This window comes from Manacus candei, unplaced genomic scaffold (assembly GCF_025592945.1).
Source record: "Manacus candei isolate 608988 ecotype Guabito, Panama unplaced genomic scaffold, ASM2559294v1 h1tg000049l, whole genome shotgun sequence".
Classification (NCBI taxonomy): Eukaryota; Metazoa; Chordata; class Aves; order Passeriformes; family Pipridae; genus Manacus; species Manacus candei.
The window spans coordinates 17,846,381-17,870,932 of NW_026138097.1; the positions used below are offsets into that span (position 1 = coordinate 17,846,381).

The 24,552-nt window shown below is 39.4% G+C and overlaps 1 long non-coding RNA gene across 1 annotated transcript in view; it reads right to left on the bottom strand.

Annotated features, from left to right (window-relative positions):
- Window positions 1–24,552, bottom strand: part of LOC127476511 (uncharacterized) — a 106,195-nt gene that overhangs the window by 74,650 nt on the left and 6,993 nt on the right. The window contains exon 3 of the long non-coding RNA XR_007906659.1: window positions 3–140. This is a non-coding gene — a long non-coding RNA (uncharacterized LOC127476511). The remainder of the gene's footprint in view (window positions 1–2; window positions 141–24,552) is intronic.

Consider the following 24,552-nt stretch of genomic DNA (forward strand, 5'->3'; position numbering starts at 1 on the left):
ACTGAAGAAGCACATGTCCAGGTGAATCCAAGGGAGGATCTGGAGAGGCTTGGTAATGAGCTGGAGAGGCTTGGTGGTAATGAACCCTTCTTTGCACAAGTTGGGAGCGTTGTTTCTCCTTATGCTCCGACTGCTCCCTGCTGTGTTAGGATTAAACAGAAGCCTTCAGCTGGGTGTAAACAGCATTTATTCCATCACTGCAGTTCCTCTGTGCTCCCATAGCAATACAAGTCACTATACTGTTGGTCAGCACCAGAAAACCAGCAGTAGAAGCACACCAGTCCTAGCAAGGATACAGTTACACCAGAATCAGGGCATCTCACACACACAGAACTTATTCCACTCCCTCAAACAGAATAAGATATCCCTGGAGAAGCACTTTCATCTCTGGGCAGATCTGTCCACCCTGTGTATACTATTCACCCCACAGAGTTTGACCTCAAAGCCCTCTTCAAAACCAGCTTCATGACCATACAAGCAGCAAACCAGTATACAGAGGTGCTGACACAGATGAAACACATAGACCTGAGCATGTCTGGACACATGAAGGAGGTTAGCGGACTGTCAGACATGTCTGACAGGCTGTCCACAAACCAGTCCTGTGGACATGGGATGAGCAGTAGACACGTGCTGCCACAGTTAAGATGGTGTGCAGGCAAACTGTAAAAATCAATTAGGATTAGGCAATACATACATAATGGGTCAGCCCCATAAATTTTAAGTGCAACTGATTCTGCAAACAACCTTGAACTACACCTCCTCAAGGGAAATACAATTACCCAGTGCAGAAAACCTATTTATTTAGAGCCCCCTGAAATCACCAAAGTCCCTCTTTGAGCCTTCAGTTGTGCCTAAGAGACTCACACTGGCCCTAAGCAGAGCAAAAGAGTCACATTCTATTACGAAAGATCCTTTTCATGTTCTCCTTAACATTCTACACCTGGATCTAGCACAAGCCAGTTTTGTAATAAACAAGTTAATGGGCCTGTGCAAAGCGCACTGAGTTTTCACATTACAATAAAACCCCAAACATACTTTTATTTATATAGTATAGAGTTGCCATATGAACTGACAGTTAAGACAAAAACACTCAGAAAGTTAATGTGTTTTTTTTTCCTTTCTGTGAAGCATCTACAAGGTGAAATCCCACCTGAATCTTGGTTCCACAGCCTTGACTTATTTAAACAATTCAGCTCCTTTTGTCTCTCATTTGTACTACACTTTGTGCGTCACTCTGGGTTGTTTCACTGCACATTGCACAACTACAAGTGTTCAAACATATAGGAGGCAAGAATAGCTTAGTTTGTTTCGGTTGTCTTACAATCAATACCTTTGCCTCAGGCACTGAAGAACGTATGAGAAAATGAGTTTTCTGTTTTTATAAACTTTGTCTATCTTCAAGCACACTTTGATCCATTCTTCTACAGAAATGAATAGGGTGGGGCCATTACAGAACAAGTAGAGGCAACAACAACATTCTGTTAGACTGAATGTTAAAGAGGTGACCACACCAAAGGCCACCCTTCTTAATGATCGTGCTTTTATTCTCCAATTCGTTTGGAATCTTTATTCTCCCTTCCTGAATTGAACAAATGCAAGCTTTGTGATATCTGTTCCTTTTCATTCCATGGCAGTGATGAGGTTTTTTAGCTTTGATCTGATCCAGTATGCAATGTTGTGAAAGTACTGTCTGCCAAAATAGGAAAAAACTATTCAGTTTATGATTGCTGGAAGTGAAAGCTGTTTGTGGGGGTGTTTTTTGATAACATGGTAATTCAGACCATATCCTTACCCAAAACAACTGTGAGAGAAACAGCGTATTACAAAGTTGAAAAATTCTGTTAGAGAGCAGTTTCACCACAAAAGACTGTGGTTTACGTAAATGAGGATTTACAAGCCTAAGGAAGAATTGCAGACATTTTAAAAGTAACACAAGATTTTTTGAGCAGTTTAGCTCCCTTTCAACCCAACCCAAAAGGTAGGTACATCTCCTTTTTGAAAAACCATCATTTTTATCGACTCTACAGATTTGAAAAGAACTCCCTTAAAAAATCAAAGCTTATTTTGATGACCTTTTGGCTGAGATAAGAAGAGTTTGCCAGAATATGTACAAAGAGCAAAACATCAAGGAAAACCATAAATAGGTGGTACAGAATTCTTTTGCACCACAAGATATTTCAAATAAAGATCTCTGTCTTCAACCTAGGTCTAAATATCGACACAGAGTGCTCCCATCTCATCATCATCCTCCAGCAAAAAGAAATTTAAATTCTAAAAGGGGGCAATATCATTATTCAAGTTACTCCTGGCTCCAAGAAAGACACCTTTCAGTTCAATTTGTGCAAGCACAGCTGAGTGCACTGCTGTCCATATTCCCTCACTGAGACCTCTCCTAGAGTTCACTTTGAGCTTGATCTTTCTCCCATTGATGTCATGAAAAATCTCTCTCTGATATCAGTATGGCCAGGAGGGGTTGGCATGTAGAGAAATCTAATGAATTGTGGGTGATTTCTCTATATTTTGTGCTTTGTTAGCTGTTTAGTAGGCAGTTTTTGCTCTCTTGCCAGTTTTCAATTTCACTAGAGTATGTTGCAGTTTTTAATGGAAAACAACTCTTGTGTTTGGTTGTATTTTGCAAAACGCCCGAAGGCTTTTGCATACAAGCATCCCATAAAAATGCATTTGTGTTTTATTATTTTTAATAATGTTGCACTTGATCAAGAGTAGTCTACATATGGCCCCAGCTAACTTAAGCCACCCAGACTGGATGATTTTGTCTGTTTGTCTACAATGCCAGGAGGTGGTAGTCTCTCCACTGTTAAATTTGTACCTGAGTATTCCTAACTATGTAGTATGGACAAGAAACACCACTGTAATTGTATGTATATTATCAGTGTGCAGATCATTTAAAGACTTACTTTTAATCCAAGGTTTTTATTCAAGTGACTGGAAAGCTACCATTCCAAGGATGTAATCATAAACTTTTGCGTTCACATCTAACTACTTATAAGCTTACAAACAATATTACATTAAACAAGATCCAACCAAACCAATTCTGGGTTAAAAGGACCTAACAGAACTAGCAGGATATTTGTTGATGAATTTATTCTATATTTCAAATATATTTGTTGATTTTAGTTATCAAAGACTCATGCAAACACACATATGTGTGCCTGGCAGCTGTTTACTAATTTGAAATGTAGAAATCACTAGAAAGAAGGGAGTTTGAGCCTTTACCACAAGCAGATGCAAGGTAGTATAGGTCTAATAATTTTGATGAGGAGAAAAAATCAAATCAAGTCCATAATGCTGATTTCAGCTCAACAATGATTTGTGAGATCATGTTACTCCTTTTTTTACCTTCCTTAGAGTATTTGGACAACTGCCAAGTATTTTTTAAAAAGTTTCATGTATTTTAGTGTGAATGACAGTTTCTCAGAAAATTTCCACCAGAACTGTCTCATTTGCTATTCACTGTTATCCTTCAAACAAACAAATAAACAATAGCCAAAAAAACCAGGTAATGCAAAGAGCAATAGTTTGAACAGGATCTTCATTAGTGGCCTGTAGTCTGACAATTAGTATGGTGAGTTGATGGGGTGGGTAGGATCGGGGTGGATTTAGGAGTGCTTTCCTAAGAGAAGATGACCTTATACTTACTATCTTATCTGTAACTGCAGTTGATCTGGAATTTTAGTCAGATCAGATTTAGTTTCCTTCCAACAAGGAAATGTAGTCCCTCCCTCTGACTGAGCTATTGGAGCCATAACAGCACCTACACCACAAGAACAGTACTTCTCCTTGGTTATGGGATAAAAGCAAATGTATATGAGGCAGGATCCACCTCAGATCGCTTTGGACAACTATACTTCTAGAGTGTGATTCATCTGTCTTATTTTAAAGTTTGCTTAGCATGAAGTGAATGGTATAGTAGAAATGTCTCTGTACAGTCGCTAAAAGGGATCCCAGTGACATACTCAGGTGGGGCTGTCTACATCATAAGATCAGATCATCAGTTGGATTCCAGACAGATGAATGCACTACAACTTCCTTATGTCCTTTCAGCACTTGAAAAATTGCAATTTCTTTACCAGCAACATAACATTTTGAACTGTCATTTCCTGGATCTTTTTGTTCCTTGAGAATTTGTGAATATTTGTTATTTTGCCCCAACCCAGACTAAATGTAAATTTTCACAAGGAGAAACTATACTAATTTTTGCTCAGCCCTACTTATAAACAATCTTTGGTCCAGCTATGCTTTAAAGGTCATTTAAAGGTTTCACCCTATAAAATCAGCACAAATTTCTAGTTGCTGAAATGAAGAAAAAGTTCCTCCAGATAGAACTGATCTAAGTTTCTCTACTTCCCAAGATCCCACTGTAGTAGGAAGTAAAATACCTGATGACATGTTATCACATAACAACATATGGGCAGGGCCAAAGGCGTGGATTTAGCCTTTGCTGTTTGGTTCTGTCTACAACACTATTAAATATTAAATACAGTAACCATCCCATTCTCTTTGAAGACGTCATTGTCTTCACTTGGGTTGTGTTTAGATATTGGACTGAAAGTAGTGGTAATGCCTTAACACAGGCAGGAGATGAGGATGGAATGCTAAATTCATTACACTAGCATGGTACAACTTTCAGTGGACTTTGAGCTGAAAGTTACTGAAACAACTGAATTCCAGACAAATGTAATCATCCTGCCCAAAGACTGCCCAAAGACATGTTCATCTAGTAACTCTTGTTGTGTTCACACTTACCACCGTCAACACTCGCTGCTCTGAGGACTCCAGCATGTGAGTAGAAATGCATCATGAGCAAATAGCTTATGCTGCTTTATGTGGCCCAAACATTATGGTACAAATTCACTCATGGCATAACCATTTTGTTTATACAGTAGTAAGAGCAACTAACAGATACAGGACAAGAATATAGATCCAAACAGGACCAAAATACCTAAATTCCACCCATATTCAAGACTGTGAATCCATAACCCCCAATTCAGCTGCTATCAGCATTCTACAGGTGCCTCCATACATAAACTTCCAGTTGTCAGGACACCTAAAGCTCTGCTTTTCCATGTGCCATGAAGCACCCCAGCCTTGACAGCACTGAGTATCTCCTACCTAAATCAAGCAAAATCCAAAAGTCGATCATTCTTCTGTTTCTCTTTCCTCACTGCTTTGATCCATCGAGAGTCTGCAGAGCATCCCTACACACAAGACATCACATAAGGCGCAGCAGCAGCTACTGTTTTCTTTCTAGATACAGCCACCATATCATTCTCAGTTCAATTTTCAGATCACTCTGCTAGCATGGAAGAAACTTGCCTGCCACCACCATGATGCAGCCAGCCCTAGAGAGTTCAAACACATATTAAGCATCTGCCTTGATACACCCCCAACCTCTGAAGTATATGGCATCCTCCTTTTCTCTCACTGGAGTTGTTTCAACAGGCCAGAAGTGAAAGCCCTCGCTTTTCTCTTATGGGGAGAAAATTCTGAAGTTGGATTCCTACTCTATGCATGGCAAAGCCGTTTTAGTTGAAATGGCCCTTGGAGAGGGAGGTCACTGTGCTCCTTGGAAGCACTGTCTTATTTTTGGTTTCTAGCCTAGTTCACCTTGAGTTCTCTTTAATTCCACAGCAGGGTCAGTATCTGCACTGCAGACAGCAGCAGATAGACATACTGTTTAGGAAACTCTCTGGGAGGTGAGTTTGAGTTCCCTCAGGCAAAAGCAATAACAGAGAGAGATTTCCCGCAACCTGGGGGAGTGCTTTAATCACTAGGCTGCTGTTCAAAAGGCCACCCCCACCTACTCTTCTGCCATGTTTTTAGAAGAGAGAGACAAGCTCTGTTTTTGGAACAAAGGGTGTAACAGGTAGCTACGTGCTGGTGAAGATCCCACAGTATCCTCAGCATTTCCTAATAGAAAGCTGACTACTTGATCCTGATGTACCTCACTCTTCCCACATACCTGTATGGGGCCAAGGCACTTAAGAGAGGTGTCTGCTTACCTTGGGCCAGCCACATAAAAGCTCGGCAATATAACACTCAGTGTTGCAGCATCAAAGTCTCACTTTGGATCAAGCCTGAGGCTGCTACGAGAGGTAATTTATAATGTCAGGATTTAAAATCGTATGTGATGCTCATTACTGTAACAACTGACTCTAGTCTAACAAAAGCAGCAATGCCACAATAGTTATTGTTAAGCAATTTAATTGATCCAGACATTTATGCAGAGCCATTTACCTGTTGGGGCTCTAGGCAGAGGCTAGGCTACCCTTCTTTTCATTCCCACGTTAGATGACTTACAATTTCTTAACTCAACCTGAAGGGATGTCCTCAGGTTTCAGGGCCTTCAGCAACTGTTCTGGTTGCTCATCTCCAAAACTGACTCTGCATGTATATTGGTATATTGTGCTAGTCACCACAGACGACACCCTTTATTTTTGGCTGCAAACACTTTGCCTTAATTGTGTATGCAACTCATTGGTCTCTGAGGTTCACCTTACTTCACCTCCAAAACTTAGTGAGGTAATATTGCTTAGTGAACTCCAACAATTTTTGTAAGGTGCCTTGAAAAAGTATAGTCTTCTGCCTTTTTGTTTCTCCCCACAGCAAAACCAGTGAATTCACAAGTCTAATAGGGATCACTGACAGTAATCACAGTTGAAATTGTTTAACTTGCACTTTCCTCAGCAGAAATAGATGACAAACAGTTGACTGATCTATGGGCCAGGCAGGAAAGCCTGTTGACTTTCTCAAATAAACCCAAATAAAATTTAGTTTTTACATATCAATTCAAACCACTAAATTTGCTTCCTAATACTGGTTCCCCAAACTAACTACCTGTAACCTCCATTAGAGTCAATGTGGAGTGTGGGCATGCAGAACCAAATTAAAAGCTACTGACTTCAGATAAGACTCAAAGGGTGAGACAAGTCTTGATTACTTGACCTATGCACTGAGAAAAGGCTAGAAAAGCTTACTGCCAAAGGAAGCAACCAGCATTGCTGCACATCCTGACTGTTCATAGAGCTCGCACCCTCATTTGATTCCATTTATTTGCCTCCTCTGGGCAGCACGAGATTCTACACTTCACATTCACATGGAAATAATAAAAGGAGGATATACAATGTGGAAATAATAATAATCAAATAATCTCTCAGAAGCTAAGTAGCACATATGAAATGTTCTAACATCAGTTGAAGTTTCTATTGTGCAAGTACCTAGCCTCTTTGTGGGTACAAATAAATAGCTTTAAACTCCTTATTCATATATAGGATATTATTGTTTCATGAAGTCAAACATAAGCAACTTACACTTCTTTTCTTTCCTTCTACAATGAAATAAGACTTTTAGGTAGTTTTGTGGCTAAGGGAAAATTCATCTCTTTTGATGACCCAGTTAAATTGTATTAGTATCTTTACATATTTTTATATTCTTTCTTGCTTTTAATAGCTGCCTACACAGACATACTAATCAAAAAATACATACAGTTGAAAATCTGAAGTAATTTCCTCTCGTTGTCTGTTGATGTAGTGGCAGAAGAACAGATGGTTAAAATTAAAGAACTGCTTAGAGATATAGCAGAGCACATTAGAGAAGGAAAGCAGACAGCATTTCTTTTAAAAAAAAACTTTCCTCTGAGCAAACCAATGAACAAACCTAGGTTACTAAGGAATTTCTTCCTCTAAGAAATTAAATCCAAGTTAGTACCCACTAAAACCAAACCAGGCATTTGACTTATGTGGGTAGAGAATCATGCTTTCCCTCCCCCTGTCAGGATCAGGTTGTTGCATTTCTGTAGCACTTAGAAAAATAAGTCTAAAATAAACAAATAATTTCCTTCCAGTAGCTATACTGACTCAAGAACACCCATGCTGTAAATCACTTAATGTCAACCAGATTTATAGTTGGGGTGAATTAGATCCAGAATGCTTTATTCCCCATGTTCCTACTAAATAAGCCATATGCAAAGATGTGTTGGCAGAAAGAATGGTGAACAAAAAAACCTTCCAACCCTGTTGACTGATACCACGTTCATTCTATCGTTGGTGATGACATATTTGAAGAGAAAAACAAAGGTGTATTATTAGGGAAGGCGTGAGATCATCATTGTGGATGGACAGATTCATAATTCCCCTGTCTCTTCTCTCTTGCATCTTCACATGAGGTGCCTCCTTCCATCCTTTTATTTAGCTCTGCTCCCAGCTCTAGAACTTACTTCTTACCTATGACTACTCCAGTTAATTCTAATTCAATATAATATTCTGGTTACACTTGTCATGGCAATATGACATATTTATCAGGTTTGATAAATTTTTTTAAATGATACTAGAGATTGTACATATAGAATTTCATGTACCAATTTAAAAGGACAAGAAGTTAGACAAAAATGATGCTTTTTTACTTCCCAATCTCTCACATTACAATTCATTAAATTACAAGTAAAATTCAATAAAAATCAGGTCTCATTTTAATTAAATTACCCTCCCTCCTTTACCCTCTTCTATTTCAGCCTCAAACAGAAGCACAAACCTCTGCTTCAGCTCTCCTCCCACAACCACTTTAACAGGTAATTTTTGCAGTACTCCAGAAGTTAGGGTGTATGTCAAGTTGAAAGAATGTGCTAAAGGGACAAATGAATACTTGCACAGCAGAATACAGGTCGGTGATAGACAGCACTGAGAAAGAGAGAAGGAAAGTCTGGCCATGTTCTATGAGAAATTTTTGAGACTACTTATGAAACAATTCATATATGTCCTCAGATTCACCCTTCGAACCCCTAAAACGACACACACTGGATTGAGAGTCATTACTTTTGGCAGCTCTGGTAGTTCTGACAAATCCACAAGCAGATGGGTGGTACAAGTCACCTACATCAGCTTTCATGCTTTATTTGCCAGTATATGGGACACAGAAGTAAATCAAACACAAACTTTTTCACATGAGCACCTGAGTGCATGAAAGTCATGAGATTGGCCACTGATTTCTGTGGAACAGAAGAAGGGTCAACTCAATTTAATATATTTACAAACACCTGTCAGTCCTCCTGGGTGCAGAAAAAGATGCTGATCTCAGAAGTACATAGGAAACTAAATCACCCTGACATTGATAAATGTTGAGTGCCTAATAATTGACATGGGCCTGATTCACTCAGGCTATTCAAAACAGAGGAACAGTAAAGGAATAGTTGGGGCTGCAAAAAAAGGTCTAAAACACCAAGCAACCCATGCAGCTCAGGGCTGCTAAAGCTAGTGCTCATTAAAACTATTTAGAATACTTGCAACTATTTCAGAGTAGACAGTGCAGGTGATTGATCAAAAAAATAAGTTTGTCATCACTGGAGACAATGTACAAAGAGACTTCTCTGTTTCCAGGATAATCAGAATAAAACTATGCAGGGGAGTTGAAACTGTATTCAGAAGGCAAAAGAAATACTGCAAAGGTCCTCACTTAGAACATATGAATCTTTCACAGTTCCAGGTTTTGCAAGCTTCTGAGTAATGTTTGCGTCTGCAAAACTTGTTTGACTACAATAGGCCTTACTATTGTAACTTAATCCTGTATTTTTTGCAAAGGTGGTTCAATTAAAAGGAGAAGAGAAAAATCAACATTTTTCCACGTGAATGAAAGACATCAAAGTAAATACCTGTTACCTCCAGAAACTAATCTTCCACAATGCATGGTACTCTTTGAAGATCTGACACACTCCTTTTTCTCTTTCCAATTTCCCCTTTATTATCTTTCTATGTTTGTTCCTTTTTCATATATTTTCTAAATTTTTTTCTGTTTGACACCTCTTTTGCAAACTTCTCCATTTCTCTTGGAACACAATTCAGTGGCACACTGCCTCAAAACCTACAGAGTTCAAGGTCTGTCATATCACTGCTCCTGAAAAGCAGTGCCACTATTACACGTTTCATACCAACAGAAGGATTTAGCCTTGCTGCAGCAAGCTCAAAAAACTCCAAAAGGAAATGGAAAAGAAGCTGTTTGTCTCGGAGACCCTTTCTTTTTCATGGAGCAAGCTACTAGCAGACTATGAAAGCTTCACCACAGATTTCTCACCACTCTCATGCAAAGGGACTCTGCCTGACATTAGTCCAGGAGATGGGACTCCATCATTGTACTAGGTAGGTTTTCAAATGAGTCATTTAGGGCTTTCTCACATTGCTGCATTTTTCTAAGAGGATCTCTCTAATGTCTTTCTCCACAGCTGTCCTCTGTTGTTCACTTGCTTGCAAAAACTATCAAAACATTGATAATGCTTTGTTAGTGACGCTACCAAATTGCCTTCAGACTACCTACCATATTAGCCAATATTGCCCTATTTTCTGCGTATACTCCTCCCTTTTCATGTGATTTGTCTCCACCTGTTTTCCTTTGCCTTTTGCTTCTATTGTAAAATCTTTGAGAGAAGGACTGCCTTTCACTGTTTTCCTACCACACACAGCACAAGCCATTGGAACAAACTGCAGTAATATAAAGCCAATGTGTGGAGACAGGCCTTTGAATGGCCTTCATAAGCTTTCTGTGAGGCTTTATTCTATCTCACATACATGGATGGGAATCCACCAATGGGTGCATTATAACCAAATATGCATCTAATATGTTGCATAATGTAGCTCAAAGCCACTCTATGAAATAAGTGGAATCAGTAGAGATGCTCCAAAAGTCCATCCCCTACCTCCTCATCACATGCAATTCAAATTGTAGTTTAGTCATATCTGGATCACTTGCAGGCTGAGAAGCCTCACTCAAGGCTCTCTTAACATTATTCTATTAATTCTAAACACGAGAAGAACTTTCTAGATTTTTATTGTCAATTGTCCAGCCTTATGTTGAAAACTTCACATAGCCCCCCTACAATGAATGATAAAATGCATTAAATAAAACATGAGAGAGCAAAAATTAATAGGATTGAGAGCACTAGGCTTAATGATTGCTTGTGCAAATTCATGTAAGCCTTCCTTGTATGTGTGCATTCTGCAAAGACATAATAGTACCTGATTTTCCCCAAGAGCTCTGCCTCATGTAGCACCCAGAACTGCCAGTATAACCTCTTAAAACAACACTAAAACCAGCATTCATGAATGGATTCACAGGCTTCTCTATCATATTTGTCATTTGAGCATCTAAATGCTTCCATAGGAAAAAAAAAACAACAAACCAGCAGCAACCTTTACAATTTTAACAGGGAGTTATGGATAACTGATAGCTGGTTGCTGCCCTCAGTATGGGCTGCTCTAGGCATCTCTCTGCAGGCACATTATACAGCTGCTGAAGGACAACAGATGACTATTACAAGTTCAGCAGAGTCTAATTTTTAAGAACTTTTCTTTCCATTTCTTTCTCTTCAGGCTCTCTAACCTTAGCATCCAACTGCAGATTGTCTTAATAACTATTCATCTATCTAGTCTTCTTTCAAGGTCAGTAAAAGGCATATATCTCAGTTCAGACCAGCTTCCGAAATTAAGATTCAAGCCTTTGCTCAAAATCAGTGTATTTTCCTCCTTACTTCATTCTCAGAAAGAGTTGAATAATTTTTTAATAAATGTTCCTCAAAAATTACAACAAAAATTTCTCTTGGCCAAATAGCTGGCCAAGAAAATCTGAGTCCAAGTGGCTTAGACTTTGGTAGTGTTATCAGCAACCGCAACAAAAATCATATAATGAAAAAAGTTAGTCAGTCTTAATTGTCTGTGTCATTACCATGTCTGCCTGTAATAACATGGTAGCTCAGCCTCTTCTAGATGACACTTGACTTACAATTCTGTGGGAATTTTTAATGTGTTACTATATGTTTATTCATATCTGTCATCATTTCATTATGAGATTAAAATTATATCCCCGTTTATATTTCCATCAAAAATAATGGTCTAAGAATACCCATTGTTATTGCTGCAAATTTTAAATCATGCAATGAAAAGAAGGCCAATTATCAAACTTAAATTGCTCTAAAAGAAGGATCCTATTTTGTCACACAGGTGAGTAGAGTCTTTAAATATTTCCACTGTTTTGATATCTTTGTGCAATGCAGCAGATTCAGGGGGACAAGTGAGATTTTCTAGTCATCACCCCTTGAAACACTCAGGTAATGACGATTGTGAGGCAACAAAGTTGTTATCCAATCTACAGATGGAGCACAGAGGCATGGGAAAATTAAATTTCCTGACAAGGCTCTCAGGTGAAGCCTGCGGCAGAGCAGAGGCTCTGCTTTGAGGCTGTGAAGTCCTATGCTTGCTCCTTAAGCATCCACTAGCCTTTTTTCCCCTCTACATGTAGGTCTCAGATTTTCTTGAAAGATGTCCTATTTTGTAATTGATTTTCAAAAACTCTAGACAAAAGCTAAATACATGCTGCACCTTCACAGAAAGGTTAGGAGAAGAAATGAAAGAAAAAAACACTTGAAATGCTCTGGTGTTTTACTGAAACCTCTCTTTTGGGGAAAATGTGGCTGTTTCTGCTGATTTTTGGCAAAATATGATAAACTAGTTCATGTCAGCCCAGTAGTGAAGTTGCTTGAGAGACCAAAACAGGAACAAAACAGTAAATCCTTACATTTAGCACAATAATGCCTAATTATAGAGAATAACATTATGATATTGCTGGTGTTTGAGGCTGAGTACACCTCCATTCTGTCATTCGAGTGGAAGCATTTACACATCACTTTTCCTGGAATGATTTTACTTCTCCTTGGACAATTGTATTTCATAATGTTCAGAGATCAAGCAATTTGAAAAGCTAGCAGTGTTGCTAGAGAAACTGAAGTTAAAACTAAGCTCCTTTCTCCTTTTACACAAAGATAATTGAAAGACAAATTGTTTCACTATTTAAAAAGAAAAAATCTCTGTATTTTAAAGAGTTATTCTAATCTCTGAAGAAAATAAGTGTTTCAATATCTGCATTTCTCAGTTGTTTATTTAAAGGACAAGTGCTGCAGCAGGTTTTCTTTTGACTGCCATTTCATCACATTTAGAGCTTCCTGCAAATTAATTTTGTATACACAACACTATGTGTAGACTTTTAGCATGCATTCAAGGCCTCTCCACTGGCATCTTGTCAGAAAAAAAAAAAAAGAAAAAGAAAGATAAAATTAAAAAGTATCAAACAACTGAAACAGTGATGCAAAGGAGCTATATAGACACAGAATCAGTGCCTCTTCTTACATTCTGGCTGGGATGGAGTCAACTTTCTTCACAGCTGCTCTCGTGGTGCCAAGCTGTCATTATCTCAATGTACAAGTCTTTTCACCTTCTTTCTTTTTTCTTCCTACAATATAGGAGGGAGGAGTGAGCAAGAGGCAGGGTGACTGTTGGGCTGCTGGCCAGGGTCGACCCACCACAGGATCCCAAGTCATAGGTGTGATCCATCTAACATTTTCTCTTAGGCTAGTCAAATGCATCTCTTTAGGACAGCAAAGTAGACACCTAAAGGTGATATCTAGTTATTTCCCACTATCAGTAGTGCATGATACAGAATGAGTTAAAAACTTGAAATAATTGAACAGCTCACACTCACCTCTGCATGCTTTTCAAGATAAACAAACCAGTGGAAAACTCTTGTGCAGCACTGTGTCCATTTTACTATCTCCCAAAGAAAACTGGAGTTGGGCAGACATGTAGGAGGAGCCTTTTCTCCTGCAAACCACTTTTTCTTCTCAAGTAGAGCTGATCAGAAAAATGTTTTCCTTAAAGGAAATAAGGTCTTTCAAAAACTTTCCAACTTGTGTCTGAATACTGAAGATTTTTACTTATCGACATTGATCTTTATGGCTATACTGCCTGTTACTTGTATGTGTTTTCCTTTATCAATCAGACTGTCTGGCCAGTCTCCCTCTCTTGTAACACCTGATGGTCTCACTTGCTGTTGACCTACAGTAGTTCATCATAGGAGAGAAACATTTGTCCAGAACCTTCAACTCTGATGTACAATAGGGCACATTGAGGTACCTGTCCTCACATTTCTTGAGGACTGTGACATAATATTTCCCATGTTCAGTCAATCTGCTGTTATTATATGAAAATGAAAACTAATAGATTCCTAGTAATTTTTTTGAAACATTTTTTTTCTGAAATTTTTCGAATCTTTCTGTTTTAGTTTAAACCTAACTTTTATCACCTTCTTCTTCCTCGTTCTTGCAACAAAAAAGAAGAGAAGTTTCCAAAGGACAATCTTAGCTAAATGCTGTCTGCCAAGAAGGCTGCTTAATTTCAAGTTCTGCCTTTCCCTTATTTGCTGGCACTAAGCATTACATTGATGGCTTCTATGTATTTAACACAAGTTCCCAGTAGCACTTGCAAGTAGCATCTTAGGCACAACATAGGGCCACTATCTAGTCAATCTCTTCTCTACCAGTTTCACTTGAATCCTTATCTATTTTCTTACATGGAAAAAGTAAATCCCTTGAGTTATACCACATGGAGATGCTCTAGACAAAACTGGCTGAGCTACAACATTCTGTGATTAACCTAAACCACATCTTCTGTGCTGTGCCAGGTACCACCCTGCGATACTCCTCCTTTACCCCATACAGACAGCCGGGTATATCAAGGAGATAGGTCTATGTGGACAGCCATTCATGATGATGAAGCTGTCTATATACATGGCACTGCATTAGAATTGCACCTTAACATTTGCACAAACCACTGCCTTTGGCAGTCTTGTTCTCTGGTTTTTTTCACTTTCCCATAAAATAATAGAAAAAATAGCAATAAAAACAACCTAATAAACTTCATTTTGGTGCCCCAAGGCAAAAGCATCTGCTCCTACATTCTTTTTCAAAGATATTTACCTACCTTTTCTAAAATAATTCCTTGCACTTATAGAAAAAGTCTGCTACTTCTCCAGGCAATCACTATTCTTATTGCTACAAAGTATTCTTGAATATCTACTCAGTTGTTTAACATACTGCAATTAGAGCCAGTTAGCCTGATATGAACAATAACAGTGTAGGATTATAGTAGACATAATTATATTCTGATTAGTCCCCTCTTTGCCAGAGCTTTTTATGTATTTGAGGACCCTTATTAAACTTTCTCTCCCCTTGAAATCCTCCATTCTTTGGGCCAATCAATTAATTCAATCTCTTCTTACCATTAGGTTTTGCAGATTTTCGATCATTCCCTTGTTCGCTTTGGATTCTCTCCAATAAGCTCACATCCTATTAATTAGGAAGGCACAGCCCAAAATCAGTTCCAGCGCTCCAGCTGATGCCTTATCAGCATTGAGTGAAGTAAGATTACTTCATGTGTCTTGTCAGCTGCATTCCTGTTTGTATGTCCCAGGCTGGCAATCATTTTTATTTTTCCTTTTTAAACAACATTCCCAACTCATGTTCACACATGTGATCCTCTGCAAGGCTTTTTTCTGAGGAAGTATTTCCCAGATACTTATTCGTGCCAGCTGACGATTTGATGATGTTCTTCATCAATCACTGATAAACACTACTAAAGTGACATAACTAAAGGGCAAACTAACCCTGGTCAAAACCTTGATGCAGAGATCTAACATGTTACTTCTGTATGTTCTGGGAAGTTTCTTTGCTTAGTTTTGTTTGTGCTTTGTTTTAGTTTTATTGGCTTTTTTGTTTGTTTGTTTTAAACAAGGCTGGTGGGCAGGGAGAAGATACATACAGAAGAGGAATCATGCCATTCAGTAAGTGTTCTTGCTGACTACAACATACCTGCATAGCTACTGCGTGGTCAGTCATTAATAATTTCATGAGGCCATGAGGACTGTGTCCCTCAGCTCGTCTTCAGTGGCAATGTGCCCTGTGCTCTGACAGAGCCATTCTTTGCTGACCATTTGCATCCAAATTGCTCATCCTTTGTACAATTCATGTACTTGCACTGGGCATGACCATATGACTCAACAGAGTTATCATACATGGTTTTAAAGTAATAGTCCTGTGGTGACCAGCTTCCTAGATCTGAAGAGAAAGTCCTTTTTATTTAGACTGATCAACATAGTTTAGACTGACCAGTGTGATCTGAAGTGATAGTCCCCTTCACTTATACTGACCAACATAGCTACTGTATATTTTGTACTACCACTAACAGACTCATTGTTTAAGAACTCCAGGGATTGATGACCCAGAGATTTAAGATCAAATTTGGTTTCCATGGACATTCCTGAATTTCAATGCACAGGTCCACTGTGCAAGAGAGACAGAAGCCTAGGAGAGAGACCTTATGCTTGTGAGCAGAAAGACAGAACTACTTTAGAGAGCCAATTGTCATTCATAACCAAAGCTGCTGGACTGACTGAAGTTAACATAACACCATTCCACTCAAATCTGTAGGTTTCAGGCTGAGCCTCTGCTTGCTAAATGCACCTTCAGGGCTTCAGTTCTTCCTGTGGCTTTGACTCCTCTATAAGCCTTGCACTTCTTACTGGACACTTTAAACACCTGGGTCTTAGGTGGAGTCTTCGCAGCACTTTTCAGTTAGAGAAGTTTAAGATCTCTAGGATTTATGACACTGGTATTTGCACAATGGATGCCTTTGGATGTTATTGAGGAGGCTTGAGATGGCTTCAAGAAATCTTCAGTGGCCCTGCTCCATAGCTGAGTTACAGAAGATGAAAGTACAGTTTATAAACATGAAGATGAGGGGAAAAAAGAACTTTTTTCATAACAGGAAAATCTTCTTAGTCTTAGGTGGCCTTCCTGTGTCAGAATGAATACCAAGAAGTTTTTTCTTTCCAAGAGAATTGTGCCATGAAACCAAAAGAATCCTCCCTGTTTATCAAGCAGCAAAAAATAACCAATGACTTCAAATAGTTCTTTAATCTCTACCATCCCTACAGAAGACTTTTCTTTTTACACATTTCAGCTGGTTTATTGCATAAATATTATGTTAGCAGTCATTCTTCAGCATGTAGGTGGGATCGCCAGTAGGCAGAGACAGTGATAAATGAGTCTCCAGGTGTTGCTGCTCTTTTTAGAAAATCCTTTAACAAGCATTTATGAAGATTGAGGTCATTTTGCAAACTTATAAGAGTTACAGTAAGTTGTTTCACACACAATTCTTTTTTTAAGAAGTGCTGTCAAAGTTGGCGAACGCAAAGTGGGTTGTATCTTTCTACTTAGCTCTGTTTACAAAACCTAGATAATTATTTATACGCATTTAGTTTTGAGGATGCATTAAACAGGTCAGGGATGGTGATTATTAGAGCAATGTTTTCATTAATTTCTTTCCTTACTGCAAGAAAGCGAATCTTGCAGTCCTGAATTTTCCAATGACCATTTTGCACACTTGATGACATCAAGCAGATGATAGATTATGGTTCCATAAAGGTAATTATTGTAAACACCAAGAAGCCAGGAGAGAAGCCAGAAGAGAAGCTGCAGAGCTCAAAAGATAAGAGTCTAAAGCCTTTCACCTTCAGACTGCAGGTCCTACCACCAACCAGGCTAAACAGGTTCATTCGAGTATCCAGCCTACACTAAAGTGTCCTCACCATCATCAGCATCCATCAAATCTAGTAACTGGTAACTGGCTCACTGACTGACAAGGCTCCACAGGGAAGTGGAGGACTAAGCCTAATCACCACACAGGGAGAGAGCAGTGGGATCCATCAGTACAGTAGGCACTGGGAACTGTACTGAACTGCAGCTCTTGCTGTGATGGTTCTTCAGACAAGATTGCTGGCAGCTTTCCTGCATATCAAATGGATGCAAACTATTTTGTGAAGCATACCAAAGAAAAAGGAGGAAAACTATTTCAAAGCCTGTTCAAAGCAACATGCCACTGTCCTTATCAACACAATCCCTTGGCATGGGGAAAGGCACTCAGATCAGGTAATTCCAGGCACACACCACCCAAAATACCATTCTGAATGCTCCTCTGGCAGCACTTGAAATCAGGTAGCAAAGAGAGGTGTGTTGCAGTCAGGATCAGCACTGAAGGCCTCAGCTCTCAGGATGGAATAAACACCATATTGAAGGAGCAGAGCTGTGGAAAACCGTTTGGCATTTCATAACCAAGTCCCTCACCTTCACACTTAAGTAATATTTTATCGTCTAGCATCGTGTCTTGGCACAGAATTCCACAGGCTGAGACTCTTTTGTAATTCTGTGCTCTACAATGTTGTCCCCCACCACCACTGAGAGACCTCTGTCCAAAGGTGGAACACAAACAAGTTCCATTCTGAGTCATAAAAACATAACACATGAGTAAGTGCATGCAATAATCTTGGTATAATTTGCCCCTTAGTCATTGTCTAGTCCTATTATGTAAATCTGAAACATGCATTTTTGAAAATAAAGGGCTTCAGTAAAATAATTACTGTTGTAATCCTGGAACCACACCCAATAAACAGTTTAGCAATCAACTGGCTCCAAATATTTGAAAGCTATAAACAGATTTGTATGAAATTAAACCAGTAAGGCCCAAAATCTCAGCTGCTGGTGTAAATTAGTACAGTTTGACTAAATCAAATTAGCAGGTTGATTGACTTCAATTAAGCTACACTAATTTACAGTAAGCCATCATCTTTTCTTTCTTTATGCATATTCATCTCAGAGTATGTGTATGTGTGTGTGATTTCTTTTGTATTCTATGGAGACAGTGATCTTTTGCACAATAATCTAATTTCTCTCTCTGCATATGTAAATTCATGAAATTTAGGTATGGTTTCAGGCACTGTGGGAGAGGAATTGAAGGACTACCAGAAAAGAAAGAACTGATGACTCCAATCTAATAATTTCAATAAACCCCTATTCATTTTCCCAATAAGAAATTTGCTTGACAACAGAAGACAGCATGAGACTGCCCTTAGCAAGCTTCATTCCAAGGAAACCTAGAAATTATTATCCCTTTACAGTTTTTGGACAATTTGGAATAATAGCCAAGTTTTTCAAAAAACAATTTTGCAAACTGCACAATATTCCAGGGCAACAACTCCACCTGATTTTTCATTTTCCCTACAATCATGATGTGACTTTGGTCTCATAGTAAAAATCAGCCTTATTTTAATAGTTTTTCATGGCATAAGATTGGCCATTAGAAAGATCAGATGATTGGGATCTCCTTTTCATCTGGAAAAGAGGTCACCTATATTGTACTTTCATTCTAAGTCTTTTGAGACATGTGAATCCTTAGCATTATCCTCAGGTTGCATGTTGGATAAATGGGGCACAGAGTTAAATGATGTGCTAAGCTCAAGGGCTGGGAGAAACAAGTCAGATTTGGGAAACAAATTTTTGGCCCTAGCCATGTTCTGAAGTCATGCTTTTCCCTTGTGTCATCTGTACTCCATCACATTGTCAAACTAAAAATAGTCCCTCCACTACAACTACTTTGTGGCATTCTGTTAGGACAAATCTTTTATCACAGGGGCAGGAACACAAGGGGAGAGTGGAATTGTGGAAGAAGGTTGCGGTGTCTGAAACATATACTGGATCTGGGTGGCAGGAATGAGATCGTCCTTCAAAATATCTTTTAATCAAAAAGCAACAATATTGCTAATGGAGAAAACACATAAGGAGGAAAAACAAATCCCACGTGGCTTAAAAAAAGCAGAATGGAGGAGTGAGGAAATGAAACCTTAATCTAATTTACTTCTGAACCATTCAGAAAAAATACTTAAACAGATATAAGTTACAAGGAAAGAATGCAAAGATATGTGGAGGAATTTTGGTATTGAGTGGACCCAAAAGGATGAAGGGGGACCTCCCCTCCAGGGCTTAGAACAAGGAGAACAGGGGAAGTGGTAAAGCAGTCAATAAAACTGCCAGCATGGCCAGACCTTAACTGCCACTCTTCTATCAGACGCAGTGTAAAAATATCTGCCATTCTGCATTCCCGCTGCACGATCCCCTCTGGAACAACAACCGAGACACAGGAACACCATAGCCAGAAGTAAAGGGAAACAGGGAAAGCAGCTGCTCTGAAGAGCAAACAGCCATCCTAGTGAAGAGATCCAGGCTTTCCCCTGCTCCCACACTGGAGGCTGGTGCCTGTGGCCACACAGATCCTGACAAGTGTTGTCCCTCAGGGATCCGTATGGGGATCAGTACTGTTAATATCCTGATTAATTACATAGACAGAGGGACTGAGTGCACCGTCAGCAAGTTTGCAGGTGACACCAAGCTGATGGTGTGGGGCTGCCATCCACAGGGACCTCGACAAGCTCAAGAAGTGGCCCACCAGAATCCCATGAGGTTTAACAAGACCAAGTGCAAGGTGCTGCAACTGGGTCAGGGCAATCCCCAGTACAGGCTGGGGGCTGAACTGATTGAGAGGAGGCCTGAAGAGAAGAACCTGGGGGTGCTGGTGGATGAGAAACTGCATAACCCAGCAATGTGCACTTGCAGCCCAGAAAGCCAAATCCTAGGCTGCACTGAAGTGTGGCCAGCAGGTCTAGGAAGGTGATTCTGCCCCTCTGCTCTGCTCTGGTGAGACCCCACCTGGAGTACTGCATCTAGGTCTGGGGTCCCCAGCATAGGAAGGACACCAACCTGTTGGAGTGAGTCCAGAGAAGGGCTACAAAGAAGATCAGAGGAATGGAGCACCTATCCTCTGAGAAAAGCCTGAGAGAATTGGGATTGTTCAACCTGAAGAAGAGAAGGCTTAGGGGTGACCTAACTGCAGCCTTCCAGTACTTGAAGGGAGCCTACAAGACAGATGGAGAAGGACTTTTTACAAGGGCATGTAGTGACAGGGTGAGGGGGAACAGCTTCAAACTGATTAGATATTAGGGGAAAAAATCTTTACTGAGAGGGCAGTGAGGCACTGAAACAGGTTGCCCAGAGAAGTGTGGATGCCCTGTCCCTAGAAGTGTTCAAGTACAGATTGGATGGGGCTTTGAGCAACCTGGTCTAGTGGAAGCTATTCCTGGGGGGGTTGGAACTAGATGGTCTTTAAGGTCCCTTCCAACCCTATGGTTCTATTATTCTTAAAAAGATTCACAAGGTCCAAAAGAAACAACCCCTCATATACTGACAAGTACCTGGAAGCAGAAACTGAGTACAACAGCTACCATGTTTCTGCATTAGTATCGATCACACATTGCCGAGCGCAAAGCCTGATAACATATGCAGCTAACATGCCAGCCTCAGGTAGGAATTTGGTCTAGCAGCCTTCATCTCTATGGCTCATTTCACCTCTTTGATCTGCTGTAAACACACTTGTTTGACCACAATGCCCCAATAATATCTGACACCTTGAAGCATGGGGAGGAACATGACTTTCATATTTTTTTTCTTTACAGAAATAAGCCTAAGGAGGGGTTTTCCTTACAGTGTCTGTCATTTTCCAATTGCCGTTGAGTAACAAGTAACAAAAGGGAAAAGTTTTATTTAGGAGCACAGCATAAGGCTTGCACCCAGAGAGAGGATTATTCTGTATGTTCTTGTTACTGCAATATTTCTTGTATATCGAGATATTCCTGGCTGGGAAGGCAGGAAAAAGAAGCACGTATTTAGCAGCATGTGGAAGGATAGCAAAGAAAATGCTGTCTGTGCTACTTTCCGTAAGCTTATCTTTCAAAGCTTGGGCTATACTACACTATTGACTAGCAGGCCCAAGTAAATGCGAACATTAAAATAAATTAAAATATTTTTATAAAAGCCTGTTTTTTATATGCTTTTACTCTTGTTTTATTCTATCTGACACAAATACTAACAAGTTGAAGGGCAGGAACATTTGCAGAAACAAGTAGTTCTTATGTAAAGCATAATAAATGTTCAAGGAATGAAAACTCTGAATTAATACACGACAACATGTTCCTGAATCTGTGAAGGGTTATTTCCATCTTTCAAGGAACACAGCTGAACCATAAGGCTACACATAACTGGTCAAACTGTGAATAGGTATGTCACATTTAGGTGACATTACAAAGCTATAGTAAAGGATTTCTATGATCCTTCAGCTTGAGGTTAAGATTTTTTCCTTCATTTTCCTTTTTTCTTCTCCACAGAACTTCAGGTTTTAAAAAGCAATATAAAAAACATGTTGCTGAATTTTGGAGTTTTCAGGAAAAGCTCAACCCACGTGTCTATCTAAGTTTTAACTCCCACATAGCACTGAAGTGTAGGGAGAGGTTTTTAAAGTCATCTGGATGTCTCAATAGACTGAGAAATATATGTTGAGACTGCCAAAATAAGTGGCTACTTCTTCCAAAAATCAACAGGTGATGCTTCCTTATGAATATCTGACAAATCTCATAATTGTATAATCAATATTTTCAAACTCTTAAATTATTTTCCTAGAAAACAGAGCCCCCAAGAATCCAGGAGTCACCTCTGGGACTCGCTCACTGGGTGCTGAGCAAATCTCATCATTTTTGGTGCTTGTTTGTCCCCTATAGCCACAGTGAGGGTGCTGACTGCCAGGGCAGATTTGCTTTTCATCAACCAATCTCAAAGGGTACCATACTAACGAGGTAATATTAGGAAGCTGGATTTTGCAGGGTAATTCAATTAGGCAGCAAGGGGAACCTTTGAGGTTGATTTCCCTTGGCTCCGGTGGACGCCAAATCAAGTCTAACAAGTTGATAGACTTGTTGGACCTTGAAACAATATGTGCCTTTGAAATACCTATATATAAATATGCACAGGGACATAACTAGCCCATCTGTGTCCCAGTTTGCTCATCTCTGAAATATGGATAACGACAGCTATTTACCCATCTTTATAGAAGGCTGATAATATTTAAAGCAATTGGTGTGATGACTAATTAGCTAATATTTGAAATTTTAAAGCACCACATAACTGCTAAGTACTATTACTAAATTAAGCCAACTGTCAGTAAAGGTAGACAGCCTGATCTTCACTGCTTGTTGACACAAGACTAATTATAAATAACGAGTTCCATAAAGTAGAAAATATGTCATATATGGAGAAATTAATGAAAATTAGGATGAATAAAATGGTACATCATCATCATAATTACCATTCAATATTATTTATTGGATTGCAGAATTTTAATCAGTAATGTCTACAGTAATTTCCCTTTCTATAGGCACTATATAGCTAAATAAAGCACACCTGCCTTTTTGATTGGAAATAAGGTCTGAGTTAGCTTTGTGTCATTAGACTATCCCTTGATACTATTAACTTCCACATCCGGAGCCCTGTTCATTAGTTCATGAAGTTCCAGTTAGATTTGCTGCTCTTCCTACTCACACTGGAAGGTTATTAGAGAATCTCATTTTTAATAACCTTGCAAGTGCAAACCTAATCCATTAATGACCACTCTGTTTCCATTTGGCTTTTCCCATATTGCACCACAAGCTCACAGTTATTCTGTAGTCATATATCACATCCAAATCTTTCTCTACCACTTTCTTTCCCACCTTGTGCTGCTTGTCTTCTAGGGACCAACAACTTCCATTAACAGGCAGAAGCCCTCAGCTATTAAACATTTAGTCTTTTTTCATTGTTCCTGCCCTCACACTCACAGTATGGGAAGAATAGGACATCATCTCTACCTTGATAAAGCCTCCTTGTCTTGTGTCAGCAGAGAATTTCATTAGTCAGTTCCAACCTTTGACACCCAAGGCATTAAGGAAAATGTTAAGTAAGATCAGTCACAGGCTGGTCTGTTAGGATTTCCACTAATAGCCTTCCACCAAACTGGCAGAACCTGTGCCATCTCTCTGGTCCCTGCCCACCTTTCTACCACCTTCCTCGGTTTAAGAAGGAAGGTGAGTCTATCTTTGCTATCGTAGCGTTTCACTCCTGCCAAAGCAGTTTTGCAGATGAAATCTGAACACGTAAAGTTAGCCAACTTTACACAGACATTCTTTTTCATGATCAGGGAAAAAAATCTAGTTTTTCAGATTCCAGAATCATATAAAACAAGTACAGTACTCTACACACAGTTTCAGAAATGCAGAGGTAAGTATAGGTTCTTAGTACACATTCAGCCAAATCATTATCCACAGGGTTTTCAAAAATTGTGGAGAATTATTCCTTTTCAACTGACTAAACAATTACTGGTATTTATTATCTCTATTTTGACAGAACTAGTTTAACACATTCTTAAAAAAATACACAACTTATTCTTTTTGATCATCACAAGTGTCATCAGCCTACCACAAATATTGTAATAAATAACTCTGCACCACAAAGAAACACGATCCTCTAAATGCTGAATCAACGTGTTTGCTAAGGAGGTGTGTATCAAGTCAAGTCATCTCAACATATAACTGATCCCCCAGTGGGAAGCAAATAAACAAACAAGAAAACAGAATATCTAACCTTTGAAATGCCAGTTAATACAGCTCCATATTCTTCTCTAGCATTTACTCCCTGTGAGGCAGCCGATGGAGTCACAGAGCTGCTCTATCAAATGGTCTGGTCTACAGCTCTCAGCAAGGATGTTTGCTGGTCACACAGTGACCAGGCACCCTGCAACTCTCCCTATCAAGATAGGAACAACCAGGCACTTCCTCCTCTCCTTTTCCTTCTTGGTTTCAAGGCCACACACAACCCCTTTCTCTCCCTCTGGGAAGCTGGATTATTTTGTGATGGCAACTGGTCATTCAGCCCCAGATCCCCCATGACATCAACAGCACACAGACTTCTGA